Below are 12169 nucleotides of genomic sequence, written 5' to 3'. Positions count from 1 at the left end.
GGACAGTTGAAGGAAAACTTTTTTGTACTACAGAGGTCTTAGTTGCTTTGCAAACATATTTACCAAAAGAAAATGTCCTACCTGTCCAGATTCCATCTTCCGGAAATGTTCAGGTGCAAAAAGCCTGTTGTACAGTTGTGGAGACCAGGAGCTGAATTGTCCTCCTCAGGCACTGTGAGGATAATAAACCCACCTTCATGGAAGACTAGTGCTTTGAGTGGAATAGAGTTGCTACCAGGAATCAAGGCTTTGTGACATCACCAAGGCTCTACTTATGTCAGATATCCCCTCACAAACTTGTTACTTCCCTATTTACCCACAGAAACATCCAGCATTCAGCTCCTCAAAAGCTGTATACAGCCACCAGGGGACCCAAAATAAGCCCCCACTCATCTTCCAAATTACTCAAGTCACACTCTTGCCCAAGCAACTCAACCCCTGTATCTTATTTTTCTGAAAAATCTTTGGTGTCTGAGTCAACAAATCACATGAAAGTTTTTTTTTCTTAGATCGCATCTCCCATTGGTTATCTTCTATTGATTTTTTCTTCCTTCATAAATACTAAATTTCAAATTTCCACTTCCTTTCCTCCTCTCCCTAACTACTCACGCAACAACCAATCCTCTCCACTCCCAATCAAGTCCTAATAGAAGGCAGTGTACCTTGACCTGTGGGAAGCCCTTGCCCCCCCTCCATCCAGATTGAGGAAGGTATGCATGTACATATAATATGGTCGATTAAATCTGTATGTGCAGTACAGACAAATCCCAGTGCCATTATCAATGGGTTCTCCTTCTGCCCCAATTGTCAGCCACATTCAATGCTTCCACTTTGATCCCATGCTCTGTCAGTCCCAGCATAGCTGGTATTGTTGATCTCCCATTAGCTCAGACACAGTGTCTCAGTGGGTGGACGAAGCCCTTGTATTCCTTAGTTCATTGCTCTTATTCTCTCCCCTTCAGCTCTCCAACTGGAGCTTGGTAGCTCAGTCTAGTTTTCTGATGTGGGTCCCTGTCTTTATCTCCATCCTTTTCCGTACAACAGTTCTATGGTGATATTCAAGATAGTCATCAGTCTGATTATGGGACAAAGCACCCGTAGTGCCTAGGGACATGGAACAGTGCAGGCACCCACAGCTCACCTGCCCAAGGTCCTCGTTGGTGTCACCCCATGGCTTTCTGGGAACCCCTCTAGTTAGAAGCCTCTTACTAACCCCAGAACGGCACCCTAAGTTGAGATATCAACAGTGTGTGTGCATTAACTTATGGGGGTGTGTTTGTGTGTTTAAGACACAATAACAGCAGATGGATTATAATATTGAAATTTCTTCTTATCTTGAGAAGAATACTTGCTACAGAAACACTATCACAGTAGTACTGAGAGTGTAGGCTGTCTCAGCATGGAGAAGTAACAGGAGCAAACCTCTAGTAGTTCAGCTCAGTGGCCCAAGAAAGATGGTCAAGGAAAGTCAATGAACTCAGGGATAGAAGTTAAAACTCAGGCTAAATAACATTCCAAATCATTTAGGCAGAACATGAGACACTCGTGCAACAGTCACAAGATGTCTAAAATGCCTGGAACTAGAATCTTAGGGCAGGAGAAGTTGTGGAGCTGAGAGTGCATGGCAAAACTGACAGAATCTGGCAAAAGACATGTAAGCATAACTAGCAAACATCCATGGAAACCATGAATGGGAGAAAACCCTGAGAAGTCTGCACAAAAACATAACATCTTGACAATTCTGAGATTTAATGACAAAGGAGAGATCTTAAATATGTCACTGTCAGATGGTGATGATTAACCCACTCCATTGCAGTGTTCCCCTGACATGTTTAAGATACCTGTCTATTCTGTCTATATATTTACAGAGAAATTCAGATTGCTTCTTTTCTTTGCTTCTGAGTACACATTTGTGACCCTTCATGATCACTCTCTATCCTCTTAAGTCCCAACACCTCGATGTCACATCTTTCCATATGACATGCTTTTCCCTCATGCATTATCCCTCTCTGAGTTCCTACATCTTTTTGGCCACTCTCCTCTGTTTTCTAAACAGCCATCTTGTCCTCTTCCACACACTGCATCTCCTTTCGTCATGCTGATGATGTTCTTGGGAGTGTTTGTGGGTTTTCCTTAAAGGGAAATAATTGGTCACACAAATGCATGAAGCAGGTCCTGTCTCTGCCATGTACCTGACATTTTTAAGATAAACTGTCTATTCTCTCTATATATTCACAGGGAAATTCACATTGCTTGCACAGATTAACTAGCAGCATGATTTACCACTCCATCAAAGGCAAAACAAAGAAATCATGGACATGTTGTTGAATGCTGGTGATGTTGTTGGGAGTGTTTTTGGGTTTTTTCTTACAGGGAAATCATTGGTCACACAAATGCATGAAGCAGATACTGTCTCTGCCGTGTATCCTGAAAGACTGAAAACAGTAAAGTAAAATAGGTTTTGTCACATACTGGTAAATTATAGTGCCAAGTGCAAATAGGTGTGTTGCAGGAGCTCCTTCTATTCCTTCAGGCTATAGCAACTGAGATAAAGGCCATTGGGGTGTGGTCTCTCTCTCTTTCAATAAGGAGCAACTGCCTTCAGCTTGTTCTCTTTCATGCACCTTTTCATCCAGCAACTAGGCTCCCCTCCTGATCCTGCACATGGCTGTTTTCTGGCATGGTAATTTGTAAGTTTTTCCCCTTAAAAGAAATAACCATTTTATGAATCATAATTCTAAACTGGTGTGGGAGATTGTTTGTGAGTTACACCTTCTTTGCTGATGAAAACAACCAGGGTGTGGAGGGGGTTCTCACATTTCATGTTGCAGAAGCCATTGCAGCATGAGTTGGAGGCTTCTTGTTCTCTGTAAGGAAATCAGTAAACATTGGGGACCAAAGAAAGATGCCCTGAATAATCAAGGCTAATCCTTTCAGACACCAATTTCTCCAGCAAGGTTCTGATTCTCCACAACCTTAAAACCTCCTAGTGACCAAGTATTAAGAACCAAAATCCTGTGTGTGTCATATCACATACAATCAGAGTGAGTACACCAATGTGTTTTTTCATGTACATCATTTTGTCCCTGCAGAAACATTTGTATTTCCAATAAAGATAACTTGCTGCCTCTTTGGGGTCCTGAAATTCCTCTAAGGTGGTGGTGGGGCATTCTTACATAACTCGCTGTGTTGTTAGGAGACCTTGATGGGACAGCAATTGCTCCAGAAATTAAAGGCAGTTAGGTACCAACCTGTGTTTTATAGTGTGCTGGACACTTGGGTTGTGTATAGCTAATCTATGGAAGGATGGATTTGCTAATAAAGGTTGGCAGCACACATGGAGGCAGGCAGTCTTACCTTTTCAAATGACCCATTTTGAGGCCTTACATAAGGCTCCTCTATTCTCCTCATCTTTTTTTCTTTATCAGATTAGGACAAAAATTAAAACTCAATGTCCTGGAAGTGAACACTGAATGAGTTATCTATGTGAGATCACAGTGTCAGAGCTCATGGGAATCCGACTCATTGCAGGATATGAGATTTAGTCAGTAAGGGCTAGAGATAATGGGTCAAGCAATGTTTTAAAGAATACAGTTTGTGTGTCGTTATTTTGGGGCATGAGCTAGCCAGGCAGCCATGAGCCCGGCTGTGGGTAGAGGCCCTCAGCTCACCACTACAACACACAAGTCCTCCCCCTGTCACTCTGCATCAATGGGTATTTACAGTTTGGATGAAGAGTTCTCCTGGGCATCCCCCCTCAGCTCCTCTGACTCAGTCTTCAACCACACCAGTTTCACTCAGCCTCAAGAGATCACCCAAGAACAAGAAAAAGACAATTACCAAGAGGGAAAAGTATACCACAAAGTATACTTCCCAGGGTCAAAGTTGATGTTGTTCAAATATCTCAGGCTAGAGTATTGCTCAGCGCTGGACACTGGTGGCACATGCTTGTAATCCTAGCACTTGAGAGACTGAGGGGAAAGGATCCTGAGTCCCAGGCCAGCCTCGGCTGCATATTAAGTTCAAATATAGACCTCAGAAAAACTTTAAAACAAACAAATAATAAACATATGAGGTACTTCTCAGGAGGGGAACCCCAAAGACCATTAAGTACCTGAAGAAACTTCTCAAGAAATGGCAATTAGAAACAAAATAGAATTGAAAAGAAAATACTGCTGGAAAACACCATACAGGATCTCAATGCCTGAGTCCGGTAGGAAACTCAGACAACCCCCTCACTGGCTTATCACTCCCAATACTAAACAGGCAAACTTGGCATACACCTGGTCCCTCAACAAGGGCAGTTTTCTGAAGAGACAGAGAAAATGTGTGCAAAACATCCTTCCAGACTCCAACTCCAAACATTCTCATGGCCCACTAAAAGAAAAAGGCCTTTTCTTTGATTCTTCAGGAAAGGGAGGAAGTCTATTCTCTTAGTCCAGTGTGAGAAAAAAGATAAATGAAAATATAAGAGGGCTCAACAGGCAAAGTTGTTTGCCACCAAGGCCTGGCAAACTGAGTTTGATCCCTGTAACTTGCATAAAGGTAGAAGAAACCCAACACCATAAAAATGTCTCCTGAGTCCTTCAGGGTTCCTGCTTCATGAAATGTTCCAGACATTCTGCAGGACACAGAAGAAAGTGACTGACAAACTGCCAATAGAGGCAAAACAGTCTTTCAAATTCACTGCTTCATGGAAAAGTCTGCCAGATACTATGGGCCTGTAGGCTGAAGAAGGATTTCCTGATGTTACAAAAGAACTTTGGGTTACTGTCCAGGCAGCAAGATATCTCTGTCAAGTTTTAGAAGTTGATTATAATGCTTATAATATATATTTCTTTTCTCTAGTAGTCTCTGAATCTGCTTTGCTGTTTCTTAATCATATAATATTGAGCAATTTGGGTCCTAAAATGGTATTTTGATTAATGTGGTGGTTTGAAAGAGAATAGTCCCATAAAAGCTCCTATATTTAAATGCTTGATCCCTAGTTGGTGGAACCATTTTGAGAAAGATTAGATGTGACCTCGTTGGACAGGTGTTTCACAGGAGGTGGACTTTGAGATTTCAGAAGCCTAAGACAGGTCCAGCCCCACTATCCACCACCTCTGCTACCAATTTGTAAATCAGGTTAAAACTCCCAGCTACTCTCCAGTGTCATGCCTGTGTGCTGCCATGCCCCATGACGTGATGGTCATGGACTCACTCTCTGACCATGAGCAAGCCCCCAATTAAATGTTTTCTTTTATAAGCTGCCTTCATTATGGTGTCTCTCTACAATAAAAAAGTAACTATGATAAAGTTGTTACATGGTATTGCTGTGACAGGACTCGTCAAGCTGCTTGTTAGAGGAATGTTGACTTGGGAACTCTGCATGAGGGAAGTGGTTGAATGTTTTAAGTGGGGCTGTAAAAATGCTATAAGAGCTTTGAAGACAGTAGTACTGAGAGCATTGTGGAATATAGAGGCCCAGTTCAAGTAGTTTCAGGGTGAAACAGTATTAGAAACTGGAATAAAGTGAACCCAAAGAAAAACATATAGATCCTCCTGGAAACTGGAAGCAGACAAGAGCACTGGGCAAAAGTTGGGAAGGTGGGGATGGGGTGGGAGGAAGGGGAGGTTGGAGAAAGAAGGGAGAAGGGAAGAATTAGGGAGAGCTTGGGAGAGTGGGATGGTTGCAATGGAGGAAGGGTGGATATGGGAGCAGAGAAGACGATATCATAATTAAGGGAGTCATTTTAGGGTTGGCAAGAAACTTGGCTCTAGAAGGATTCTCAGGTGTCCATGGGGATATCTCCAGCTAGGTCCTTGGGCAGTAGATGAGAGGGTGCCTGAACTGGCCTTGTCCCATACTCACACTGATGATTATCTTGAATATCACCATAGAACCTTCATCCAGCGATTCATGGAGATAGAGACAGAGACCCACATCAGAGCATTAGACTGAGCTCCTAAGATCCAGTTGAAGAGCAGAAGGAGGGAGAAGATGAGTAAGGACATCAGGACCAGGCGGGGTTGGTCCACCCACTGAGACAGTGTGCCTGAGCTAAATCCAGCTGGAGGCATGGGGGCTGACTGAGAAGCCAATGATAATGGCACTGAGATTTGTCTCTACTGCATATACTGGCTTTTGGGGATCCTAGTCTGTTTGAATGCACAGCTTCCTAGGCCTGGATGGAGGGGGGGAGGGCCTTCCCAAAGGGCAGGGTACCCTGCCCTCTTAGGTGTGGGGGAGAGGGGGCATAGTGAGTGGGGAAGTAGGAGGGAAATGGGAGGAGGGGAGGAAGTGCAAATTTTGAATGATATTATTTTTAAAAAAATAAAAAAATATTTAAAAAGAAACTGGAATAAAAACAATTCTTGTAATATTTTAGCCAACAATGTGGCTGCTTTTGGCCCTTGTCCTAAGAACCTGTTTGAGGCTAAATTGAAGAGTTTTGGAACAATATTATTGGCAGAGATTTCATTCAAGACAGTATTGACACATGGTTATAAGTAATCATTCTTAATGCAGCTCTAAAATGAAAAAGTGCTAAGCAAGTGTTCTACCACTGACCTAAAACCCCAACTACTGGTTCCAAAGCTGTACCCCCAAAAAAAGGAAGTGAGGAAGAAAGAAAGAAAGAAAGAAAGAAAGAAAGAAAGAAAGAAAGAAAGAAAAGTGCAAACAGGGAAAAGAGAAATACAAATGCACAATCTGAGGAGAAAAAGGAAGACCAGGATATAAAATACCTACACCTAGGTTTGTGCTGAAAGAGGTACAGATAAATGGAATGAAGGTAAAGATCCCACCTAGCTAACCATGAAACCTGCAAAAAGAAAATCCCTAGAGAATCAACTCCAAAAACAAAGTAAAGCTTATTCAACAAAGGAAAACACCAAGAGTTCAAAGTTTATACAAAAGGAATCCAATGAGAGAGCCATATTCCATCCAAAATGTACAACAATATGCCTGACTTTAGAATCCAAAATACTGGAGTTAAGAGGTTGTGAAATCTTCCTCATTAGTTCAGAAAAAAATGTTACAGCCCTGATGGCATGTGGCATGCATGCCCATAGACGCCATCATATAAAGCTGAGAACATGATGCTTGGATTTGTACTAAAGATCCAAGATGTTGGAGATTCCAGAGTCACAGTGATGCACTAACCCTCTGAAACTGTAAAATGCTTTCTTTTATAAATTAGCTTGGTATCGTGCTCTCTCTCTCTCTCTCTCTCTCTCTCTCTCTCTCTCTCTCTCTTTCTCTCCCTCCACCACGTGTGTGGAAATAAATGTAAAAAACTTCTAGTTCTTTAATTTATAATCAACATAGTAAAGATTACAGTTTAACTTTTTGTAAAACAATGTACTCAACGTGGGGCTGAGAAGATAGCTTTGCACTGAGTACTTGCTGCTCTTCTAGGAGACCTGGGATTGGATCACAGCAGCCCCATGAGTAAGTTCATGGACATGTAAGTCCAGTTCCAGGATATCTGAACTCTTCTCACCATGCCAAAAGACACCAGCACATACCTGGTACATACGCAAGACACACATACAAATAAAATAAATCCTTTTTAAAATAATCTTTTTAAAAAATAATAAAGACTATTCTTCTGCAACTTGTGTTGGACTTTAAAACACAGCTTGTTCCAATACTGAGGGGACTTAAGAGGTGAGTGAACATTCACATGGCAGGACGCCCCACTCTCTAGGACCTCCCAAGTGGGATAAAACTCCAGGCCCCTCCCCAACTCCCTCGGCTTTTCTAGCCAGCCAGCAGGGAGTTTCCTGTGGCTAGGATCCCCTCAAACCCAATCCCACCCATGGGACAACCCCCAAGGTACTAGCCACACGCTGCCTAAGAGCTGAAAGCTTGCTATAATACTGAGGGGAACAAGAGCTTGCTACAACACTGAGGGGATTAAGAGAGCACCAAGAGAGCAAACCAGGAAAGAAGACCTAGAGAGCAGGCATATAGAGACCTCAGAAACTTCTGAGACAGACAGTGACAGTAAAGCATATCAAGAAAAACTCCCAAACACTCAGACAGCCACTTCAAGGACTGGACCAAGACACAAAAACACTGCAGGCCTCATTTGAAGGACTAGATGGGTAGGCGCCAAAGTAAGAATCCCTCCAACAACCTAAAAATCAACATGGTAACACCAGAACCCAGGGGTCACACAACAGGAAGACTTGATAATCCTAACCCAAAAGAAGTAGAAGAAAACAACTTTAAACTCTTCAACTGGACTTTGGGAGCTCAGTCCAGTGCTCCAATGTGGATCTCTGCCTCTTTTGCCATTAGTTGCTGGATGAAGGTTCTATGGTGATATTTATGATAATCATGAGTCTGGATAGAGGGCAACTCAAGATCTGGCTGCCTCACCTTTATTGCTTAGGGTCTTAGTCATGCCACCACGCCTTAACTCACTTAACCAACTGACTTCCCTTTCAAGTGATGCTGTGTGGAATAAACTTACAGAAAACAGAAATAACAAGTTGTGGCTATAGCACAGGTATACTGAAGTAGAATCTATTGGGTCAAATCAGAGATGTAGCCCTACAAATGGATATAAGTAAAGCTAAAAAACCACTTTTTAAAACAAACACAAAACCTGATGACCTCCCCTTTCAAAGTGATTAGCTGTAAACAAAATGCTTATGTCAGCACACAGCCTGGATCTACACTGCATCATATAGGAAAAAAAGGTCTATTAAACACCTCTTGGTACTATTAGTAGTACAAAAATGAAAGCCAAGTCCTAATAATGTACTGTTTGCTGATAATAGTTAAAAGATATAAATACTTAAAATATCATAAATAACAGTCCCACCTAGTGTGACTCAAAAAGAACAAATTATAATCGCAATCTAATTATGGAAACAACTCCAAATAGTACAAGTTATGAAAAGTAAGCAGCCCTACCTAGTGTGACTCAAAAGAACAAATAAAATTCTTAATCTAATTATAGAAATATCAACAAGATGTATAACCCCAGCAGCACAGACATTGAGGGCACACTGAATAAATGGGACATCCTGAAACTGAGAAGCTTCTGTAAAGCAAAGGACACATTCATTAAGACAAAAAGGCAGCCTACTGACTGGGAGAAGATCTTCACCAACCCCGCAACAGACAAATGTCTGATCTCCAAAATATATAAAGAACTCAAGAAAGTAGAAGCTAAAATCATAATTAAAGCAATTAAAAACTGGGGCACTGAACTGAACAGAGAATTCTCAACAGAAGTTTAAATGGCCAAAAGATACTTAAGGTCATGCTCAACCTCCTTAGTGATCAGAGAAATGCAAATCAAAACAACTTTGAGATATCATCTTACACCAGTCAGAATGGCTAATATCAAAAACACCAAGGATAGCCTTGGTGGAGAGATTGTGGAGAAAGGGGTACCCTCATCCATTGCTGGTGGGACTGCAAACTTTTGCAACCACTTTGGAAATCAGTGTGGCAGTTTCTCAGAAAAATTGGGATTAACTTACCCCTGGACCCAGCAATACCACTCTTGGCAATATACACAAAAGATGCCCTATCATATGACAAAAGCATTTGTTCAACTATGTTCATAGCAGCATTATTTGTAATAGCCAGAACCTGGAAGCATCCTAGATGTCTTTCAATGGAAGAATGGATGAAGAAAGTTTGGAATATATATACATTAAAGTATTACTCAGCGGTAAAAAACAATGACTTTTTGAATTTTGCATGCAAATGGATGGAAATAGAAAATACTATCCAGAGTGAGGTAACCCAGACTCAAAAAGAAGATCATGGGATGTACTCACTCATAATTGCTTTCTAGCCATGGATAGGGGCCACTGAGTCTATAATATATGATCCTAAAGAAGCTAACAAGAGGGTAAACCCAAGGAAAAACATATAGTTTTCCTCCTGGCTATGGGAAATAGACAGGATTGCTGGGCAAAAATTTGGAATCGTGAGGGTGGGGTGGGATGGGGGTGAGGGGAGATGGGGAGAGAAAAGTGTGAAGGAGAGGATGAGGGGAACTTGAGGAAACGGAATGATTGGGGATATAGGAAGGTTGTATCGGGGAGCAGGGAACTCATATCTTAGTTAAGGAAACCACATAAGGGTTTGCAAGAGACTTGAGCTTGGAGTGGCAACCAGGTGCCCAGGGCAATGTCCCCAGTTAGTTCCTTGTGCACCAGAGGATAGGGAATCTGAAATGAACCTATCCTATAGCCATAGTGGTGAATATTTTGCATATCACCATAGAAACTTCATCAAGCAATGGATCGAGAGAGAGACAGAGACCCACACTGGAGCACTGGACTGAGCTCCCAAGGTCCTAATGAGAAGCAGAAAAAGGAAGAACATGAGCAAGGAAGTCAGTACCACGAGGGGTGCACCCACCCACTGAATCAGTGGGGCCGATCTATTGGGAGCTCACCAAGGCCTGCTGGACTGTGACTGAAAAAGCATGGGATAAAACAGGACTCTCTGAACATGGCGGACAATGAGAGTTGATGCTAGAGGCCAAGGACAGTGGCACGGAGTTTTGATCCTACTTTATGTTTTGGCTTTGTAGGAGCATAGACAGTTTGGATGATCACCTTTCTAGACCTGGATGGAGTGGGGAGGACCTTGGAATTTCCACAGGGCAGGGAACCCTGACTGCTCTTGGGACTGAAGAGTGAGGAGAAGAGAAGTGGTGGGAGGGGGAGGGGGATGGGGGAGGGGGAGTGAAATGGGAGGCAGGGAGGAACCGATAAAACCTAACCAAGGAGTCCAACAATGACCACAATACCTCTGAAAACTAGAGACCTTTCACCAGCGCAACTCGAAGAAGGCAAACACAGAAAATTTACTACTAAAAGATGAACGGAGTTAACAACCACTGGTCATTTATATCACTTAATGTCAATGGACTCAACTCACCTATAAAAAGGCACAGACTAAGAGATTGGATACGAAAACAGGATTGAACATTCTGCTGTTTACAAGAAACACACTTCAACCACAAAGACAGACACCTACTCAGAGTAAAGGGTTGGGATAAGGCTTATCAAGTAAATTGACCTAACAAACAAGCAGGTGTGGCTATACTAATTTCTAACAAAGTTGACTTCAAACTTAAATCAATCAGAAGAGATGGAGATGTACATTTTCTACTCCTAACAGAAACAATTCATCAGGATGAAGTCTCAATCCTGAATATCTATGCCCCTAATATAAAAGCACCCATGTATGTAAAAGAAACATTGCTAAAACTCAAGGCAGCAATCAAACAGAACACATTAATCGTAGAAGACTTTAACACTCCTCTCTCACCAATGGACAGGTCAGTTAGACAGAAAACTAAGAGAGAAATAAGAGAATTAATGGAGGTAATAAATCAAATGGACTTAACAGACATCTATAGAATATTCCACCCAAAATAGGAAAGAATATACCTTCTTCTCTGCAGCTCAAGGAACCTTCTCGAAAATTGACCACATACTCGGTAACAAAGCAAACATCCACAGTTACAAAAAAATAACTGTAACCACCTGTATCTTATCAGATCACCATGGATTAAAGCTAGAATTCAAGAACAATGCTACCCCCAGAAAGCCTACAAACTCATGGAAACTGTACAGTCATCTACTGAAAGCAAGTTTTTCATTTCTAAGACTTTGGAGTTGCTAACCTGTGAATGAACTAAACACAGAAAATTCAATTAAAAGAACCTTTCTTCGAAACCAGAGAGATGACTCAGAGGTTAAGAGTACATAATGGCGTTTCCAGAGGACTCTGGTTTGGCTCCCAGCACCCAAATGGAGGCTAGCAATCATCACTCCAGTTCCAGAGGCTCCAGTACCCTCTTCTGCACTTTGGGCACTTCACCCAGAATATACATCCAGGTAAAACAGTCACACATAAAATAAAAATAAAATCAATCTATAAAATAAACCAAGTTCTCTGGTCTGAAGATGAAGCTAAGAATTTGTCTAGTATGTATAAGATCGAGGTTCTACCCTAAAAATGAAGTAAAATATCCAGTCTGCTTTGTTGGACATAGAGGGTCATATCTATAATCCTAACATTAGAGAGGCTGAGGCAGGGGATGCTTAGTTTGGAGGCAGGGTATGCACAAAAGGTTCAAGTACAGCATGATATACAACAGCCTTCAGGCTGTTGGCAGGCAGCAGTTCCTCCTGGCTC

The sequence above is a fragment of the Chionomys nivalis genome, unplaced genomic scaffold (genome assembly GCF_950005125.1).
Source record: "Chionomys nivalis unplaced genomic scaffold, mChiNiv1.1 scaffold_29, whole genome shotgun sequence".
Lineage (NCBI taxonomy): Eukaryota > Metazoa > Chordata > Mammalia > Rodentia > Cricetidae > Chionomys > Chionomys nivalis.
The sequence above is the reverse complement of the archived record's forward strand: the minus strand, read 5'-3'. Positions refer to the sequence as shown.